The sequence below is a fragment of the Galeopterus variegatus genome, unplaced genomic scaffold (genome assembly GCF_000696425.1).
Source record: "Galeopterus variegatus unplaced genomic scaffold, G_variegatus-3.0.2 Scaffold758, whole genome shotgun sequence".
Lineage (NCBI taxonomy): Eukaryota > Metazoa > Chordata > Mammalia > Dermoptera > Cynocephalidae > Galeopterus > Galeopterus variegatus.
The window spans coordinates 118513-141605 of NW_007726869.1; the positions used below are offsets into that span (position 1 = coordinate 118513).

The window sequence follows — 23093 nt, forward strand, 5'->3', positions numbered from 1 at the left end:
GCCTGACCTCAGAACCTAATACTTGTTTGTTAGTTGTCAGTACCACTTTTGGTCATATTCCTGGCCAACAGGCTCATAATCTGTTCACTGACCAGAAAGAGAGAGTTGATCTTTTACAGATCCTGGTCTTACGTAGAAGGCATGAAAAGATATAATTAGGAAAGAAAACTTGTACCTGCGAAAGTTTGAAAGTGGTATATATGTAATGTCATAAGATCCCTCGACCTAAAGATAGTAGATGAGGATAAAAAGTCTGTGCCATATACTATCTCTTAATCCCTAAATTTGTTTCTATTTTTAGTCCTCACAGGATTTCACATTCCCTTTGTTTCCTTTTGTATCACTGGCTCTCTTAATTCTTTGTAGAATTTGATTTCTTTCTCATTTCTCTTTCATAGCGCCCCTTATTTTACCTGCTGCAGAATTCCACCTTTTCCCCTCTTCCTTCCTCATTGCATACTCAGTCTAGGTGAACTTCTTCACTGTCATATTTCAATTAATGTCCATACACAAGTGACTTAAAAACATTTATCCCCAACATATGCTCTAAATTCACATCTCTGAAGTTACGTCTTCCCATGTAATATTCACAAAACCAAACTCATTCTCCAGTACCTCATATTTGCTCCTCTTCTATTCCTTATCTATGATTCTTAAGACAACAGTAGTGCAAAAGCTGGGCGAGGAAAAATGAAACTTTACTACCGTAAAGCTTTTATGCTACACATGAGGTGGTGTAATACCACTTTATGCTAGACTATGGTATGTTACAGATTTATGCTATGAACACTAAGGCAACCACAAAGATGCGATGATAGCACTTCTTCAAACAGACTTCACAGAAACTTGCAGCAGCCTGTGTATACCAAATCAGCTGGTACAAGCAAGAGGCTTTTAATTTTGGAGAACTATGTTCATTTGACTCTGTGACAAAATAAAAAAAACAATTACACACAATAGGAATAAATGCAAATATTAACAGCAGAGATAACTGAACTTTTGGGGGACAGCAGTTCCCCAAGACGAAGGGAGACTTTCAATTTTAAAAGAGTAGATATTTTCTTTGTTCCTCTTTCTCTTTCCTTAAGCCAAATAATAATTTAATAATACGTTATTTTTAGTTCTTACTTTCCTCTTTAACCCTGCTCAAACTTCCGCTGCCTGTAGTTGCCCTTCTTCCTACATACATATTAATTTTCAAGGCTAAATGTTTTCATCATTTCATTAAACTTGGCATTTCCCTATTTTTTATTTTTATTAAATTATAGTTTCGTTTAAGAAAGGAGAAACAAGAAAGAAGCAATGCCTGTTATTTCAAAACTTGAAGTGCCCATTGCTTCAGAAATTTCACCACACAAAAAATGCAAGGGTCTCTACCAGAAATGTTTTCATTTACTCCCAGCTATTATGCTTAACATTTTAGTTTTTCTGCATTCAGAGTACTATGTTTGAAAATCATTACCTTTAAAGATATATGACAGTGTAATTTTGCAGGTGCAAGGAAAACAAAAAACAATTGATTCTGTAGGTCGTTAAAACTAAAAACCATTCTCCCTTTTTCTCTTATCATCAATCAACCTTTCCCATATTCCACCGAGCAAAATAACTATTGCTGGAATCAATTCAAAAAATCCAAATATAAAACTTCCACAATGTTACAGAAATAAGATATGCTATGGTCTGGACTGATAACCTCAGGACACACAGGCAAGAACCTACCTGGGTTGGCACAATCCTATCTTTTCCCAAGGCTTCAGAAATCTAAACTGATGGGTTTTAATGTGTTTTTCATGCAATGTATTTAACATTGTCTTGCGCCCACCAAATTAGGTTGCTCAAATACCTAGCCCAAGAGGATTATAGAAAAGTCTGGAGTATATCACTTATTTTCTTTTCACGTTCCTCTGGGCTTTCTCACTATAGGTCACTTTGTTAGCTGTCCTCAAGTAATTTCTTCTTATGTTTCTGATGAGCTGATGCTGCCCTGGGAATGCCCATAACACAGCTGTCACCACCATCTGGAAAACTTCATTACCTCTGTGAAATAGTTTTCTCTTACCCATGCAATATGGCCTTTGCTGATTACTCTAGTGAAGTAAAATATTCTTTTCCTGTCATCATTATATCCTGTAAAAAGACTGGTGGTCCAAACCAAATTTTATTTCATTTGCTCTTTATCACAGCTTTCACCTTCTAAGGATTTAGGCAATAGTCTAAAGGAGAATAGATCACAAGTCAAATTGAATGTCCCCACATAATCATGTACTGGTTAATAGAAATAAATATTTGAATTATAGTTTTCCTCCTATAGGGTGCCATTGGATAAACTTAATCCTCCCATAATATTTTTGTAAGTAATCTACATTGTACAATCATCTGCATTAACATGTATGTCTTTACTTCTCAGTTAAAGTTGCTGCTGCCTTGTCTGTTCTCCTCTATGGTAGCACATACTACTGATGAATTATTATTTCCTTGTGTCCATCTGCAACAAGTGTTTTCAGCAGGGCAGAGGATCTATTGAGAATTGTTAAGCACTTCCTCCATGATGGTACTTTCCTAAATACTACACATAACCCACACTGCACTCATTTAACCCTTACAGAAATCCAGTGAAGCAGATACTATTTCTATCCCATTTTGTAAATGTGTAAATGGAAGCAAAGAGAGGCTAAATAATTTTCGCACACAGCAATAAATGGTGGAACCGGAATGAGAACCCAAGCAGCTCAACAACAGAACCTGCACTCTTAACTAGTGCAAACCTGCTTCTCATAAGATTATAACACACACAGCCAACAATGTCTTAGCAAAAACCATGTTGATGGACATTTAGATTGATTCTAATCTTTTGCTTTTATAAAGTTTTATAATGAATATCTCTGTGTCTACATCATTTTGTACATGAGAGTTTATCTATAGAATAAACCACCTGAAATAGAATTTTTGAGTCAAAAAGTATATTGCCAAAATGTTCTCCATAAGAGTTAGAATTTATATTCCCAAAAGCCATATATTAAAGTAAAGCCATGTATTTCACAAGTTTCAAGTTATTTTTGGAGTGTATGTTCTTTGCTTTTCTTCTCCCTCAGGTTCCCTCCTACACTAAATTGATGCAATTATCCAAGGACTTGGACCACAAAGCATTTTGTTCAAATGTTCAAAATCTAGAGAAAGGTATGTTTTAGTACTTCTGAAAGATAGCTAAGGATGAAGTTATCTGGACAATTATATCTTTTTCCCCTTTCAACTAATATTTTTAAATTTACAGATGTTAAATAGATGTTAGAGTAATACTTTATCAGGTTTTCTGGGAATCAGATATTAAGTAGACATGGGAAAACCTCCATTTTTCTATATGTGCATCGTGAATTGTCTGAAATATGTTCAAAGCAAATTACCACAAATGATTTAAGAAAAACTCAAAAATAGGAAAATTACAATGGAAAATTTGTTTCAAAAGAGATAATTGGCAATTAGCACTTTGAAGATTTTCTAATACAAAATTTTTCAGCTCACAAAATCAAAACTAAGTAAAAAATTTACCATACCTTGATTTTTTCAAATGTTACATAAAAACTAAATTGAAACTAGATAATTTTACACACAGTTACACTGTAGTAAATTTTTAAAGGGATATTGTTATTAAAATTAAATCATACAAATAGAAGTCTTTAAGCAATTTTGGGTTTCAAATGAGTCAGTTGCATTTTATAAATAATTTGGCTTACATTATGATGACATACTTAGAATGTTTTTTAATCAAATGACTAATAAGAATCAGACACTTTCTTAACATGCTAGTTCATTTAAGACCTACAACATCTGTTTGAGATGGAAATTCTTCATTCCCCTTATACAGACAAAACTGAAGTTCAGGTAGGCAAAGTGACATCCATAGACATAGATAAACATAGATAACCATGTCGCATCTCAAGTCTCACAAATCTAAGACAGCAGGTCCAGTTATAATATTTCTGTCTGATTTCTGAATGTCAGTTGAACTAACAGTAGCTACTTGGAGATACGCTGACCCCAGGTTTCAGGCATTGGTTGTTTTAAGTTCCTACTACTTGGTTTTTAATTGTCCAAAATAAACTGGAGGAAATACATCATTCTTCGCAAGTAAATTATTTAACTCTTTGCACTACCAAGACCTGCAGAGCCAAGAGACATCACTGTATCTTTGGTAGCTTGACCAAGACTCCTTTTATATGCTCCTGTTATTATTGTTAGATAAGTAGAAAACTTATTAGACAAAACTAGTAGCATAACTTTCAGAAGTTCAAATGCCTTCAAAGGCCCCAAAATTCTAGGAGTAGACTGGAAACAGGTTATGGAAAGTCATCAGTCCAGAGGCCAATGGAAGAGCTCTTATAAAGGTATCCAACTTCAAAAATATTCACAACCTTATGAACCAGAAAAACCAAATGTGCAGGCTGGGTCTATGGTTTTGGTGTTAGTGTCTTGGCTACTTTACCAGAATGGAACCTGAATAATTATGGTATAATTTTTAAAAGATGATTATAAATTAAATTCAAAAAAACATGTTGTTAAACATAACTCCTAGCAGAATAAAGAATATTATAAGTATACATTTATTTTCAGCTTTGATTAGAATAAAATAAAAAACTACGTACATATTTAAGCAGAATAGATTAAAAGCCTTCCCTTCATAAACCTCAAATTTAAAACATTGCTTCTCAGATCTAACAATACAAGCCCAGTTCTAGATCTCAAAAGGGATGTGAGCTAGAAATAAAAGGATATTATGTTGCCCACACAGTCTCAGTTGCATTTAGCAGAGTGTGTTATCAACTTTCCTCACTGGGAGACTTCACAGTGCTATAAAGAGTTTGCAATTTCTATAGCTTTGGGCGTGGCTTCTCTCCTCTAGATCTCTGATCTCCTCTACATAGTACCTTCCTAAAGGGAGATTGAAGTTGTATATATTTTTATACAGAGAATAGTAGAATTAACTGAGACCACATTTAAAAACAATGCCCAACTCCACCCCATATTATTGATTTGATGTTGCTGTGGTCTGAATGTCCTCCCAAGCTCATGTTGGAATTTAATCCCCAATGTGGTGGCAGACGATGGGGCCTTTAAGAGGTGATGAGATCCCAAGGATTGATCCATTCATGGAGTAATGGGTTGATGGTTTAATTGGTTCTGTTGGCTTTAAAAAGAGAGCAAGTGAAAAGGTTAGCTCTCTTGCTCAGCTCATTTCTCATCATGGGATACCCTGCATTGCGGTATTGACTCACCATCCAGAAGAAGGCCCGCACCAGATGTATTCCCTGGGCCTTGGACTTCGCAGCCTCCAAAACTGTGAGAAATAAATTTTATTTCTTTATAAATTACCCAGTTTCTTAGATGTTCTATTATAAGCAACACAAATGGAATGATTCAGATGTCAAGTTCTATAATATTCTATCCTTTCTAAATGAAGCAATGCTGAATATATTATCCATTATTTTAGGTGTATCAAAAAGTGTTTTCAGTTTCTAGCTAAAAATACAATTCACTAGCATTAAAGATGCCTGACAGACAGAGGAAATCCATAGATTCTATTCATGATCAGGACAAAAGAGTTTACCTGCCACCCCGTGTATCTACACTCAAACTCATTATCTTTGCCCCAGTAAGCCTTTTTTTTCATCGTAAGATTTTTTTTTTCCTTTTTGTCTTTTTTACTGACCGGTAACAGGATCGCAACCCTCGGTGTCGCGCCCGTACTGGTGACTGGCATCGGGATCGTGACCCTCGGTGTTGCGCCCGCACCGCGCTCAGCCAGTGAGCAGAACCGGTCTCCACATGGGATCTGAACCCTTGGCGGGAGCGCCGCCGCACTCCCAAGCAGCGCACTCTCCAGTGCGCCACCGGGCCGGCCCTCATCGTAAGATTTTTATAAATCATTCAAGGTACAGTTTAATAATCATCTATGACACATTTGTGATAACCCTGATTACAAGATCTGTCTTTCTCTTCTGCACCTTTCTAATATTTGTCTGTAATATTCAGATACTTCATTTTATCCTAGTTATTTGTATATATTTACCGTATCTGATAACATATAAGGTCCAAAAAGATAAGGGCAATGGTGTATTTCTTAACTGTATTTTACTAAGGAAATAGATATAAGGATAGTTAAGATATGGTCACAACTGTCACCAAGACCCTACACATCTGTAAAATTTTTAGAGTGTTTTTTTTTTTTTTTTTGCTGTTGTTTTTTGTTTTTGTTTTGTTTTGTTTTTTTAATGGATGCCTGCATCCATAGTAATAGCCAGAAAAGAAATGCAATAAAATTTTTTCTTTTATTGACTTCATATGAACATACTAATTAAAAAAAAAATGAAAATTACAATATGAAAAAGACAAAAGGCAATGAATTAATACTTTTAATTGCAGTTATAATTTTTGGATACAAAGGGGAACTGTAATGAATAATAACATTTCAGGTTTTGTTTTCTTGATTTAATATTTAGTTTTAAAATAATTATACAACTAAAAATAATAAATTTTAATTTTAATAACATTATTTAGATTTGGTAAAAGATTTTATATAAACTAAAATAGGCACCAAATAAAGAAATGTATTAAATTTTGCAGTTCATACGTTTTCACTGTTTTAAATTTTAAACACGAGTAAAAACTACACATAGAATGTTAGAATTGAAGTAAGTCAAGTTCTCTTTTTTTACAATGTGCTGTCATTATTTATCTTGATCCACTGTTTAAATATAGGAACATGTGCTACTACAATGGTTAGAGAGAACTTTACACAAACCAAGTTCTAATGTAATAAAATCGTGTAGCTGTGTGTGTGTGTGTGTGTGTGTGTGTGTGTGTGTGTTCATGGGGAGTCAACTCTATTCAGAAAATTTTCCAAAATAACTTCTATGTAGAATATAATTTTCATTAGAGGTTAAGTAATTTTAAAATGTGCTAATTTGAATTTTGCACACATGTTATTAAAACTCAACAGTTACCGCAGCAATCATTTAGAACTTAGGTCAACAAGAGATCTTTTTCTGGCAGGAGTATTTTACCATTGACATTGTTTGGAGATACTGCTGCCTGGTGATAATAAAAAGCAGACTGACTTTAGTCAGTTTTACTGTTGTTTTTGAAATCTCTTCATGCAGGGCACTTCCAGGTCCCAGCCCCGCCCTGCTATTCCACTGCCTGAAACCTACTATCCTTAACTGAGATAATGAACGTGAAGAGACCTAGCATCAGGCCTCTACAAGTTTTTTAATGGTGGTGATCAAAGCGGTGAGTTAATTATTGCCGGAGTTTATTCTTTGCAAAGTACACAGAGGCTTCTTTCTAAACCATTTTCCAGTTTAGTACTTCAAATTAGGATTTTTATTTGGACCATTACTGCGAGTAGATTTAAACTGTTTTCCCAGTGCTACTACAGATTTTACTTTTAAATGCACAAACTCAGACAAGTTCTTAGCTGTCAAAATTAACAAGATAAAGAAAAGGCCTCTCTTTCCACTTTTCACTTGCTGTAAAAGCAATAATAAGATTCGGAGCACAGCTCCAGAGGAGACTATAACTTCTCAGATCCTCAGTCAAAACCATTGTTTCTTTTCCCAAACATCATGAGCTATAAGCAGTATGACCTTGGGCAAATTTTTTAACACCTATAAGCCTCAGTCAAATGGTTATTACAATAGTACTTATTTTCATAAAGTTTTTGTAAAGATTAAATTAGATAATTCATGTAGAGTAGGTCCCATAGTATCTGAGATACCGAATGACAGAGCATTCAAAATTGTTAGTTACTGCTATTATTAAAATCATAATAATTAGATAAATCACAGCAATGTAATTTATAATTTCCCCACTCCTCCCAACTCTTTCTAAATGCTACATTGCTGCCTCCAAAACGAGGGTTAAGATGTCAAGGCATTGTTTTTTTTTTCATTATTTGCTCTCTTGGTTTTTAAAAAATTCTCTTAATTTGTCAGACATTCCTTTGTCACTACAAACTACCAGGATTTTTGTGTGATGTGGCTTACACGCATCGTGTTTGCAATTCTGGTTTGCAGTTTTATCGTATAAAATGCTAACATATTGTCAATGGAACATTAATATTTCTAGATTTTAAAAATCTGATGTCTGAGTCATTTAAGTTTGGGGACTTAATTTATTCAAAAGAAAAAAAAGAAAGACAGGACTTTTTAAAGTCAAGGACTCAATTTATTTCAAAGAAAAAAAAGAAAGATAAATCATGAGATAATTTACATGTCTAGGCAGTCCAGTGCCAGTGTAAATCTCAATAACCAGCTATATCCTGGTGTTACAGAGTCAGCTGCAGGAGAAACCTTTCTCGGGCCGAATACTTTCAGAACAAGTGGAGTACGAAGGTGAACATGGCAGTGCACCAAAATCTCCCTCAATAAACAGTGAAACTAAAAGATCACAAACCCAAAATGCTTATTTGGAAATAGATAAAAACATCACTTCACATCAATAAAATGTTACAGCCTTTTCAAAATCAAAAAGTTGTTCAAAAAGCCCTTCACAAAGTTATAAAATGAGATACTGGATTGTTTGAAGATGATAACAGAGGGAAACATTTTGATCAGCTGAAAACAACGCCCTCCCACCAACTAGTTTCAAGTCAGCAGAAAACAGGAAATTTTTTCACAAAAGTAGGCTTATGACTCAACCATGACAATTAATTCATATTGGTTGAAAGATCAATAATATTCAAATTTTAATGTGTCATGATTGCATTTTCCTAATTTTATATAGTGGTGACTTTACTTTTAATTAAAACTTTGATTAATTGTACCTTCTAATTATTTATATTATTTATAATAATTTATATTATATCAATTATCTCATTATCAAATTTAACTTATGTTGTATAGTACCTTTATAAATATTTTATAAACAGTAAATACCTATCTATAAATATTTTTTATAAATTTATACTCTAACACCTAGGTTTTATTTGATTAATTCTAACAGTTCTTAATGGAAAACTGTTTTTACCTGTAATAGCAGTATTTCAACATTTCTCAAATTAAACACTCAAGATACAGCTATTGCAGTCACTCAATGCATGCTGTTCTAGTTTGCTCTGGAGAAAAGAGGGTATTTAAAATTCATCTTCAGCTCATCTTTAAACTCAACTGATCTTACCTGACCTCTGGTTAAGTAGGAAACATGCTGTATTAAAGTATGATGATCTGCAATGTTTTCTTCTACATGAACATTTTTTTCTGCTTAAAGAATTCTGTTCTGGGCCGGCCCGGTGGCGCACTGGATAGTGTGCCGCTTGGGAAGCGTGGAGGCGCTCCCGTCCGAGGGTTCGGATCCCATGTACAGACCGGTTCCCGCTCACTGGCTGAGCGAGGCGCGGGAGCAACGCCGAGGCTTGCGATCCCGTTGCCGGTCCCCGGTCCGGTACGGGGGCAACACTGAGGGTTGCGATCCGTTGCCGGACACGGAAAAAAGATAAAAGACAAAAAAAAAAAAAAAAAAAGAATTCTGTTCTATGATTTTCAGAACATTTCGCACAAGATCATCTAAGCAAATTTAGATGTGTCCCTAACAGTCATTTATCTCTGCACACAAATTCAATCAAATTTCTACTTGTCCCTTTATTTTGCAAATGAAAATATGTTCTAATATATTGATGTTGAAGGAAACAAGAAGAGATTCCATGGAATGTTTTTGATGTCACCTTGAAGAAACTGTTGTACACCATCTGCTGGTTTATTGAGCATACAGAATGACAGTGTTGATGAATTCTTCTTTAATAAATGATACATATTGTCATAGTCACTAGTCATGTCCTAATGACCAGAAACATGCCATGGTGCCTTGAAATATATCCAGCTTAAATTGTACATATGTCTTTTCTATTTGTGGATTGACTAATACTCTATATAATCTATTATGATTTGAGCTGTGCTTCATTTATACATGCTAGTAGGTGGGTCTTTCAGTCCAGCTCACAAACGACGTTAACAGTCTTCCCTGTCTTCATGGTCCTTGTGGGGCTGTCATCTGAGAATTATTAAGGGTAAACAGGCTGAAAAGAGGTCAGTCTAGCATCACGTCAAAATAATTTAGAAATCATTCTCTCTGTTTTACTTTTTAGGTTGACTAACATGAATGTGGGGGGGAAATTACAACTATAGCCTGGAAAAGGGAATTATCCCATAAATCTTTAAGATCAAAGTCTTTGATGACTCTCAAACATGAAGAAAATTAAATGCAACTTCTTATGCAGAAAAAGTTGGTAGTACAAATGTGGGTGATGAGGAGGGAAAGAGATTGCTGATGAATTAACAAATAACAAATTTTAAATAAAGGAAGGAGACTTCTATGAATCACGTGAAAGAAAAGCATGGAATATTTCAGAATCTCAAAGCAAAAAGACTCAAAAGAAAATTGAAACATTCAGTCATTGGATCACTAGCATTTTGGTACTGCTTTATAGTTGACCGTATTAGTCAAGGTTTAGTTCAGGAAATAGAAATCACTCTACATGCTTTAAGCGAGAAAGGAATCAAATCAAGGAATTGTATAAAATACTTGAAAGAACTGGAGGTGAGGATTCAAGGCTGGGCTTCCAAGTCTGATCGCTCTCAGAATCAGAAAGGCAGGGAACCAGGAATAGCTGATGAAACTACAGATTTATAAAAAAATACCTCCTCCACTGCTGTCCTCCAAGGATAAAAAAGCCATTGCCAGAGTAACTCCCTTGGCGATGTAGAGCACTAGCCCCAAGACCAGCTGCTTCCTCCAGGATGATTCCTTCCTGACACTTTTGAAGCTAAGAAATGAACTTCTCTGCTGTGGAGAAACTCCACTTCTTAACTATGCCTGCCAGCAGAACAGTACATAAAGCAACCAGGGGATGGTCTCCAGCTTACTTGCAAATTCCTAGGCTCTGGCATCTACACTGGGGGAACTTCTTTTAATGTACAACTATAGATGCAAGAGAGCCTGGGTATTGTGGTTTGGGTTTTCCAGCCTTTGCAATACAGAAAGGCCCACTAGAAGGCAGCAGTTTGGCTATTTTGCACCAATCAACCATATTCAACATATTTACAAAGTGTTTTAACAGAATGATGTGTACTCCTCATACAAACCCATTGGGATAGGTGGTGCTATGCACATTTTACAAAGGAGGAAATTAACAGTTTGAAGTTGTACCATGTCTAAAATTCCAGATGAAACAAGGAGTTAGAAGTGGTAACTTGTTTGCTTTGAAATTCTCCCTGTTAACATCATACTGCCTTTACAGATAAGTAAAGCCATTATCTGTTTTTTGGTTATTAAACATCTATAAAAGAAAGATTCATTTAGTTAAAACATAAAAGAATAAGGCTATTGCTATGGTCTGAATGTTTGTGTCTCCCCATAATTCAAATGTTGAAATCCTAACCCCCAAGGTGATGGTATTAGGAAGTAAGGCCTTTTGGAGGTGATTAGGTCACAAGGGCCAAGTCCTCATGACTGGGATTCATACCCTTATAAATGAGACTCCAGAGAACTAGTTATTCCCTTCTGCCATGTGACGACACACCTAGAGTCCCTGGAAAGTGGGCCCTATCCAGACACTGGATCTGTCCATGCCATGATCTTGGACTTCCCAGCCTCTAGAACTGTGAGAAATAAATTTCTACTGTTTATAAGCCACCTAGTTTATGCTATTTTGTTACAGCAGCTCAAATGAACAAAGACAACAACCATCCAGTGAAAAATAACATTATCTATAATATCCATAATAAATATGAAAAGTTATGTTCCGAAATTGAAAAAGAATGCATTTATTGAATCAAAGAAATGAATTGCCCAAAATTGATTACCCAAAGAAGTAATTGGATATCAAAAATCTTGAAATATGGGGAATGTTTACTTTATAGTAGTTTTAATGACAGAAGAAGGTTATGAAATACTACTCGGTATTATCTCAACTTAAAAAAAATATGTAAAGACTAATCAAAATTAAATGGCTATCTCTGGATCGAGGTATTTTGAGTATCTTTATTTATGTATTTGAGGTTTTTCTCCCTTTTCCAAACTGACATATTTTAATTTTAAAAAGTAATAAATATTACTCTTAAGACAAAACAAAAACTTTTAAGAGTATTAAAGCATTGATAAGTAATATACATAGGGCAAGGGTACATAGAAGAATGATAGACAGGTAATGTTATCAAAATAAAAATAGTTGAAAATAAGTCTTAAAAGGAGTGGTTCATATTAAGAAGAAAAAGAGAAAACATTCTTAACTCTCTCATTTTTTTTTTAATTTTAGGAATACTAGAAATTCTGTATACGTAATGGAGAGTTAGATTATGCTTAAATGGATTTATTTTTTTTAAGTCATAAAACATCATTCATATATGTATAAATCCATTTTTATAAACCCAAATCCTCTGATAATTAATAAAACAAAAGCTATACGTGAGAAGTAGACAACGTTTGTCCTCATATCATTGCTGAGTATCTTAATTGATTTGTTTGTTCTTATTTCCTTAGCTCATTTGGTAGATAATCATTCAAATAATTTTTAAATCTGTTCTCTCTTTTGCATTATTCAAAATGAATTTTACTATTTTCTGTAAATTGGTACTTTAATAAGTACTATGTAAATCTCATAGCAGGCTTGAAAATAAGGTTTTGCCTATGCCAACCTGCAAAAAGGAAAATAGAAAATAATCTTCAGGCAGCTCAAATCATCTAGTTGGAAGAAAATAGTAGTAGGAACTAGGAGACCTGGAAACTATGCACACAATTTTTTTTAAGTCTCAAAGAGGTAACATGAAGCTAAACTAATAGAATAGACAGAAATTAACTCTAAAATCATAAAATCTGTATATGTATAAGATAGTATGATTATGTGTCTTATTTTAACTAGAAAAAATTATTCCTAACTCAAGATTTTTACAAAGGATGATAATCTATATCTATACTTCAACTAAGGGAGTAAGGAAACAAATAAATTTGAAATGAGGCCACAGTATGTTTTTATCATCTAGTCTTTTTCCTTCTAGCTTCAAACATTATTTTTGAAATAAAACCTTAGCTACTGAAGTTCATTATTAAATGGAAATGAAACCCTATAGAGTTGAAACATAGAACTTTATTGTAAATACTTAAATGATAACTTTGTGTTTATGCCAATAAACTCGAATTGGGATACACATTTTTTCTTCTAGGATCTTGAAAAGTGACACACACAGACACACACTCACTCATATATAAATAGCTTTAGTTCAGATAATGTGATTTTTAAAATCACGTCAACTTAGTTGTAAATTATTATACTAACAAGACATAATTAGCCAATCATTTCTTTCCTTCATGAGTATACTGAAAATTACTAATGCTCTTATTCAAATGACCTTTCAGACTTCGCCTTTGGACTGGAGCACACCATGCTTTGCATCGTGTTAGTGACACTGTGGTACTGATTGAACTCCAATTTAAGAAGTTATCTTGAAGAAATCAGCAAATACTGCACATAAATATAAATTTGAATATCCGTGGTTAATTTATAGCTTCCTACGTCAAATGTTGATGGAAATCATTTGAGAATAGATTGTGGAATAAGCAGGGATGAAATTTCAAGTGGATTGAATGGGGATTAGCTGCTACTGTTTTGGAATCTCAGGCCTATGGAATGCTAGCCTGCCAGAACACTTCACTCAGATATTCTAGCTCAACAGATTTCATAGTTATCAGTGCCTCTCACCCCAATAACATAGGCCTCTAGTGGCCTCTCCATATTTGTTTCCTGATTGCTCACTTTTCTCCCCCAAATATATTCTTATCTCTTTCAGAAATAATTCTGTGTTCTCCCCAAGATCAGCAGACTCATTTCTGACTTCCCTGTTAAGAAATGGACATTAGCCCAGACATTCTTAATAGATGATTTATAGTCTCCATTACTACTAATAGTGACAGCATTAAAAACCTAGATGGCCACAGAAGGTCCTCCTATGGTTATCATACTATAGTCAACATTGTATCAATACCCATGTGGCTCAGTCATTTTACTTAACAATTCAGGCTCATTTTTTGCCTTCACTCTCCACCCTCCTTTCCCCAAGTATAAACTGCATGTATTTGCAAGTAGTTCTTGTGTTCTTGTGTATGTAGATGATGCAAGCAGATTTTTCCTTTTGCCCAAACAAAATATTGTGTTGTTAATCTACTATAAATTCATGTCGTAAAATCAAGTCATGACCAATCCAGAGAATCTGGGATTTATTCGTTCATTATTTTGAAGAAAACTTGTGTTTGCTTACAACTAATAACTAAGAGATGTCACTATTAAAGGGACGGAGATACAGGGATATACATGCGAATTTGAATCAAATGGAGTATGTGGACATATACATGCTGAAGAATTCAATTTCAGTAATATGTGAAACTAGTGATAGTGTCTAAAGTTCCAAAGATCTTACAAAGCACATCTTCCTTACTTTTCCCTCGTGTATCTTCTCTCCCCCCCCCCATTTATTTAACCTCTTAAAAACCCAAAGTTGTTAGTGGGAGAGTGGGGAGGTGAGGGAAAGTTAGGGAGACAAGAGTGGTACAGGAGGGAATTTTGAGGATTAGGAGGAGTGACAGAGGGATTAAAGTTTCTACTATCACTGGTGAAGTCAGACCCGAGGAGTCCAGGAGCTCCTGCTGTGAGCTGAGAAGCTGGTGATTTCATTTCAAAGGCAGCCATAACAGAGCTCTTTCCAAAGCAGGAATTGGTAACTGTTTATATAAAGGGCAGAATTGCCCAACTGCAGTCTCATGGGAATTACTTTACCTGTTTGTGAGATTGGTGTCAGATGTTTTGGGACACCTCCCACTATTCCTGATTACAAGGAATTAAGTTAGCATTGTTCGGGGCGGGGGAGGATTTGGAGAGAGGTACTTGACACCCACCTCCCACATTTTTCAGAGGGACAAAACAATTTTTTTTTTACCAGTAATGAAGAAGAACTGTCAGAAGTACAAGAAGGCAGCTAAGTCAAGTATGAGCCTGAAGTTGCAGTGTTATTTGCTGACTACCAGTATGAAAAATTTCCTGAAAAAATTATTATAGAGTATAACAACCTAAAAATGCTTTCAGCGCTTTGATCCAGGGATGGTATAAAAGTATTTAACAACTAGTACAGCATGGGCAATGACTAGTTATAAAGGACACAGACCATTGGAAGAGGCCCAGAGAAGATCTGGTGGTCCAGGGGGTCAGGTAGGGTGACTAAGTTTCCAACATGTATTTCATGACTTGCACAACCTCTACAGAGAAAACAGCATGTGTACTGCCTGATATTAATATAATATATAATTCAATCATTGGTGATACCACCTTTTATGGTCATTATAGTCTGATGTTCTTTCTAACAACTGAAAGGAACTTGTTTATTCAAGTAGCATGTACCTTTGCATCACTCGCTGTATACATATTTTACTCTACTTCAGTCATTTAGAGTTTTAACACTGCCTCGTTATGGTTTCTTTACCAGAAACATTGATTCATATGAAAATAATGTCAAAACAAATTCTGTTATTTTTCACCAAAATTCTGCATTTGGCTGCCACATTAATCAAGGGTACTAATGAGTGAAATAATGGAATATTTCATCAGATGTTTAGTCAGTGTACAGTTAACAACACTATAAATGTACATAATAACAAAATCTCAGGTTGAGAGTCTGCACCAAAATTTACCAATAAAGGACAAAAGGACAAAACAACCTTGAACTTTTAAAGAATACTGGTATTAAAACTTACAATTCCTAGATTACTTAATAAACGTGTTAGTCTCATTTATAAAATGTCTAGATATATTTTCTTAAGTTCAGCCTTGTATTGTTTTTATGTGATTATTTCAGGTGATTTACTGTAAAACAGTGATTGTGGCAAAAATATACCTATAAATTTATCAAAGGAATAGTGTTAAGTATCAAGTAGGTAAATAACTAAAAATTATGTGTATATTTTCAATGCTTATTGAATCTTTTTAAAATTAAGATTACAATTTTACACATTGTTGTATCAAATACCTCTAACTATTGTAAACTTAAGAAAGTGCATTATGTTGTTCACAGTTTTATGCATTTTTAAATGATTTAAATTTTTAAAAGTAGAAGTATGAATAATGCTGAACTGTTAACAACTTTGAGAAGAAATATAAATAAAATGGTAAAAGAGAAATCAAATGGCACTAGAATTAGAATGAAACTCTTTCACATCTATGATGCAAATAGTACTCTCTGATGGAAGCAAAGAGCAGTTGGGAATGGGCAGACCCCGTTGCCACAGAATGACTCTACACAGAGAAATGTAACACAGAAAGGATGTCTCTACCATGAGTGCTTACATCAGCTAGAGTTCTTTGCTTGCAAATAATGGAAAATTTGAGTGGCCTTGCCCTCGGTATTTCTCTTTAGTGTGTGCTGACGCTGCCCTACTCTCATTAGCGTCTGGCCCACAGTCTCCTTGAGACCGAGCACTATGTCTTCAGTCAAGTTGCAGAGTTCCGATGGAGAGATATTTGAAGTTGATGTGGAAATTTCCAAACAATCTGTGACTATCAAGACCTTGTTAGAAGATCTGAGAATGGATGATGACCCAGTTTCTCTACCAAATGATAAATGCAGGAATATCAAAAAAGGTCGTTCAGTGGTGCACCCACCACAAGGATGACCCTCCTCCTCCTGGGGATGATGAGAAGAAAGAAAAGCGAACAGATGATATCCCTGCTAGGGACCAAGAATTCCTGAAAGCTGACCAAGGAACACTTTCTGAACTTATTCTGGCTGCAAACTACTGTTGCCAATATGATCAACGAGAAACTCCTACTGAGATTCACAAGACATTCAATACCAAAAATGACTTCATTGAAGAGGAGGAAGCCCAGATACTCAAAGAGAACCAGTGGTGTGAAGAGAAGTGAAACGTTGTGCCTGACACTGTAACACTGTAAGGATTGTTCCAAATGCTAGTTGCACTGCTCTGTCTGCAATTGTTAATAGTAGACAAACAGTAGACAAATGCCGCCACAAAACAATTGTATTAATGGAATATTGTCTTCATTGCATGTGTAGTTTGAGTACAGATTCCAAACCTATGGCAGAGTTTCTTCTAGTGTGATCAAAAGTTTCTCTTTTCTTTGCTTGAATAAAACTGAACTGTGGGTTCTCTATAGAAAGTGACATTTTGTCCTTTCCCTCTTTTTTGTAAAGTGATTGCTGCCTAGTTTATTGTCCACTTAACTTTAGTAACCATTTAAAAGTTGGCATTGTAAATAAAATAACTTCCTAAAGGTTTTCTGAAATAGAAATAATAAAATATCTTTATTTATGAATTGGAAACTGGAAAAAGTCAACTTGAAGTAAATGTTCTGATTAGGGTTATTAGGATGTCTTCCAGCCTCCTAGAGTCAAAGAGTACCACCAGTATTGATCAGCCTATATGTAGCAGGTCTACCTTAATTGGACCTGAGGACTTGGTTTTTTACTTTGAATCATCTCAGCTTTGAATATATTGCCTGGAGACTAAGTTACTACCTAGTTTGTGGGGGTTTTTTTGATGGGAAAAAAGTAACTAGACCGTTTATTAGCTTTTCAATGAAAAAAAAAAACAAACATTTAACCCAAGAAATAAAAAATTTAAAAAAATGGAAAGTTCAACTCAAAGTGTCTAAAAAATTAGACAACATTTAAAAAAACCAAAGTTAGGCCTTGTTTGTCAGGGGCTTGAGCTGCCCCTACAAGCACATCACCAAGGATGTAGTTTCTTTGTTTTTCCAGCCTGCCTTCTGCAGAGCTGGTTTCATTCTAAAGATGATTCTCTTTGTGATACCATGATGACTACAAGATGATCCATGGAACACATGCTTCCTGGAATACATTTGCACTGTGGAGGAGAGTGTGTTTAACAAAGCATTCCCATCAAATGTTTCAAGACTAATTCTCTTTACACTGACTGATACCACATGCCCACATCCTGAACCATACATTGTATCCAGGGAGTAGAATCAACTGGTTGGAGTAGCCTAGATCACATACTCCATACCTAGAACTTTTTTGCTTCCCTGGAGCCATATGGATCCACCACCACCTCCAGCAAAAAAATAACCGATACCATTGGGAAGAGAGAGAATGGGTGATGAAAAATGCGAGAGTATTGGGTTCAAAATAAGCAAATTAAATAAACATAATAATTGATGTCATGATGCAATCTTCTCCAACCATGTCTTTCCTATTCCTCTGTTACTGTGAAAGCTGTTTATAAAGGTGACATGGGGAAAAAATCATACAGAACATGTAAACATAAAATGCAGCATGGCATTCATATCATTTGCAGCTAAGATAAAATATATTCCCGCCTCTTTTTAGTTATAGACAACTCACAAGAGTTTGGTTCTGGATATAAAATATTACATCTGAGTATGATAAGGATATTAATTTATGAGGAATAAATATACAAAATAAAATAATATTTAGTTAATAATTATTCTGCCAGAACAGCATATTTTACATTGATATAAGTATAAATTGATATGCATATAAATATAAAGCTAACTGATATAAATAAGTAGCATCTACTTGTACTCATTGTTTTTCCAACAAGAATTCCATTACGGGGAGTAAAATGGCAGTTAAGGACTCCTATTTGGATAAAAGTTCTAGGAAATCCTGCAGACTTTTAAGTGAAATGCTTTTGAAATTAGAATTTTGGAAGATATATGAATTTGTGTAAAACTGTCAATAAAAATTTATCAGCAAATTTTAAACAGATTAAAGAACACAGAATGCATCTGAAATCCACAGGCAAAAAAATGTAATTTCAAGGAAAATAGCTTTTACTTGAAAGAGGGGTTGATGAGATTAATCTGAGAACAAGAATAACATTTTTAGAGGTAAACTCTAGAGTAAAAGATGAGGACAGGATTTTTAACTCATCTTTTATGTACAAATTAAAAATGAAATAATAGAAGTAATGAAAACCAACCTTGTGAATCATAACCATATCCTCTCAGCTTATTCAACAGGCAATTTATAAGATGAAAGAACAGCCATGGATTTGTTTAAAATACTAGTAGTAAACATTAAAATATTTCAATTAAAGAGTCTTGGGTTTTAGTTATATTGAAAAAATGACTGAGAACAACTACACAATTTTTTGGTTAGTTTTTCAAAAAGACTTTATATTTTCAGATGAGTTTTAGGTTCACAGCAAAAGTGAAAGGTGGTACTGAGATTTCCCATATTCCCCTTGCCCCCACACATGTAGACCCTCTCACATTAACGACATCTCCCTGCAGAGTGGTACACTTGTTACAATTAATAAACCTACATTGTACATCATAATCACCCAAAGTTCATAGTCTACATAGAGTTCACTCCTGCTGTTGTACATTCTTCATTTATTCCTTCTTCAATGCACTTTCTTTCTTTATGTAGAAATACAACTAATTGATATGCTGATAACTAATATCAGTATACAGTTGTAAAAGGGATACATTTATTGCTGCATTATTGAGCTTAGCAACATTGTACTCTCTGAGAAGTTAAATTAAATTCAGACCTTGTTTAGCTGTTATATCTATTTTTAGCAGATGAAACCTCACTAGCAATACTTTATTTCTTCTATATTAAATTGAATCAAAGGCATGACAAAATATTTTGGAAAATATAATTAAGTTTTATTTATGACTGAACAAAAAGATCTCTCCCCCCCCCCTCACTTTGGGGTATCCATTGATGTCTTCTTCAGCCATCCAACCCATTCTCCTATCTCCAAAGTATTTACATATTCACAGAGGAGTGATTATGTGTCATCCACGTTACAGATCCCCCTACAGGTACTGGCATAAAGAAATAAAAATTGAGTCCATTTCTGTTTTTAGTACATTAAGCTGTGTCATTTTTCACTCATGATCTTTTTTTTTTTTTATGTTCAGAGATGAAAATTCAGTTAACTAATTACAGGAACTTCTGTACAGCACACACATCAATATGCTTTATCAAATATGGGAGGCATTTTTCCCTGCATTCATCTGTATTCACTGATATCAGACTCTGTCTTGAATGCATTGAATAGAATCTTTTCAGAAACCAAATAATAGTACTTATTTTTCCTTCAGTCTGATTAAGAGAGAAAAATATTTCAGCAAGATTCTTCTAACAATGCCAAATTATGAGTGAAGATACAAATTATGCATTTTGTATCTTAATGTGTGGGAATAGCACATTTTGTAACAAAAAGGAAACTTCTGAGAAATGTAATTTATGTTCAGAGATCCACAGTCCATTGTGTGCAATATACATCCACATAGAGGAAAAAGCATTTGATCACCAAAATATTCACCACTAAGCTCAAATCTTTTCCTTGCAATTAATTAATTAAATGAGACCTTCATGGGTCTATTTTAAGACAATATCTCTGTACTGTAACAAGAACTTAGATAACTTAGCTTAAATGGTTTCATTAATACCAAAAGTGAATGAAGATTTCCAAGGTTTTTGTTTTGTTTTGTTTTGTTTTGTTTTCCACGTTGACATGAAGAGGAGAGAGTAAAATTCAGGATTAGTTCATTCAGATCTCATACTTTTTAGTATTTTAATGGGGTGCTATAAACTGAATGTTTATGTCCCCCCAAAATTCATATGTTAAAACCTCCCCCCCAATGTAATGGTATTGGGCAGTGGGGCCTTTAGGAGGTAATCAATGTGCCCTAATGAAATGGATTAATGCTGTTATAAAAAAGACCCCAGAGAGGTCCTTCACACCTTCAGCCATGTGAGGACACAGTGAGAAGATGGCTCTTTGTGAAGATGAAAGTGGATCCTCACCAGACACAGAATCTGCTGGGGATTTGATCTTGGGCTTCCCAGCCTCTAGAATTGTGGAAAATACACTTCTATTGTTTATAAGCCACCCAGTCAATAGTATTCTATGGCAGCCTGAACTAAGACAGGGGGTATCTTTGTTTCCTAGGGTTGCTATAACAAAGTACCACAAATTGGGTAGTTTAGAGCAACAGAAATTTGTTGTCTCACAGGTCTTGATACTAGAAGCCTGAAAGCAAGGTATGGCGGGGCCATGCTCCCTCTGAAGCCTCCAGGGGAGGATATTTAATTGTCTCTTCCAAATTCTGGTAGCCCCAGGTATTCCTTGGATATGACTGCATAATTTCAATCTCTGCACCTGTCTTTTGTGTGACTGTCTTTCCTGTATGTTACTTCTCCTTCTTCTTATAAGGCCACCAGTCATGATAGATTAAGGGCCCACCCTACTCCAGTATACTTCATGTTAATTAATTACATTTGTGATAACCCTATTACCAAATAAGGTCCTGAGATACTGGGGATTAGGACTTCAATGTATCTTTTGGGGGGACACCATCCAAACCATTACAGATAGGTACCAACATAACACCTGTTTCTCACATAAGATCTGAACCAATTGAGAAATAAATCTAGAAAGAAGCCAAATGGTGAGTAAAATATCACTTTTACTGATGATAAAATTTAATTTGAAGAATCTGCCATATCTGAAGGCAAATGAGCTTCCTAAACCTAGATGCTAAAATTACATATATTTATCCATTCAGTCACAGACAGTATTCACTGTCACAGATCACTTGTCCCTGAAGAACATATAATATGGAAAAGCAAGCAAAATGTTTCCTTTCTGCAAACAGGCTGGCTGCACAGCCCTCCAACACCACCTCCCCACCCCACCAAAAAAAATAAACAAAAAAGAAAAGAACGGATTTAAGAGTGTAATGTTGGTAGAGCTCCCACCATATAAAAGAAACATCAGGACTAGGCAATAAGTTTTCCCACAACAATAATTGCATATGCTTATCAAGCCATTTTCATTATTATTAATAACATCAGTAAGGCTCAGAATATTTCTCTTGGAGCTTTTAAGATTTTAAAGATTTTAAAATTTTCATAATATATATATTCTAAATGTATACATAGCTTGTTCTAATACCTTTAAGAAAGCTGGAGAGTTTTAACTCAAGTTTAAAATAAAACCGTCTACCATATTTTATGTAATAGAAAAGGTATTAGAATCCCACAAAATGAAGTGGAATCATTAAACCCATTCTTTATTGTGTAACTTAGGGTTTGTCACACAAAAGGCTACTAAGAAGGTCATTTGGTTAGAAATGCATGTTCATAAAGGGCCCTCAAGAACTGACTTTTTAATACATTCTCCAAAAGGAGTTACACAAAATCTTATAGGATTGGAAGTATGTTTCTCATAACTAAAATCATAACCTAGCACCAGACCCTATAGTCTAAAGTGAACTATCAATTAATAGTATTTATATATTCTTAAGTTAACTTATAAATAGAAAAATTATATTTTCATCTTGAAAGAGTTAATTTAATGTCAGCAGGTAAGGTAAACTAGAATTTTATTAACTCTTCTTTTTAAGATACCTCCATTTTTTAACATGTTAGAAGTGTCAAAAAATAAAAAGTGGGCTGTGTTCTCCAAAACTCTAAAAAATATATAATCTTAGAAGGTTTTTGTCTCAGAGTAGTGCTTATTGGGAAGGATGTGGTAGGCAGCCTCTATGATGGCCACCTACGAACCCTGATTCCTGGTATTCACCCACTTGCGAGTGATCCTCTCCCCTCGAGTGTGGCTGGACTTGTTCACTTGTTTCTAATGATAACATTATGGTAAATGTGATGGGATGTCACGTCTAAGATTAGTTTTAAAAGACAGTGGCTTCCATACTGTTTGCTCTCTCACACTGTCTCTTGGATGACTTGCTCTGGGGGTGGCCCTGTGGATAGACTCATGAGATTTGGGAGCACAGAGGCAGAGTTCTTCTCTAGATAAGCCTTCAAGTGAGACTGCAGCCCAGTAAACAGCTTCACTACAATATGAGAAACTTTGGTCCAGAGGCACAGGATTAAACTATGCCCAGGATCCCCGACCCACAGAAACTTCTAATAAATGTTTGCCGTTTTAACTCTACACCACTAAGTTGTGGAGGAAATTGTTACATATCCACAGAAAAACAATAGGGAAAAATGGGAAAAACCAGGGATCTTATTACAATG

At 34.8% G+C, this 23093-nt stretch overlaps 1 pseudogene; it reads left to right on the forward strand.

Moving 5' to 3' along the window:
- Window positions 1-16509: 16509 nt before the first annotated feature.
- On the forward strand, window positions 16510-16951 carry LOC103590035 (annotated as a pseudogene).
- Window positions 16952-23093: the final 6142 nt, after the last annotated feature.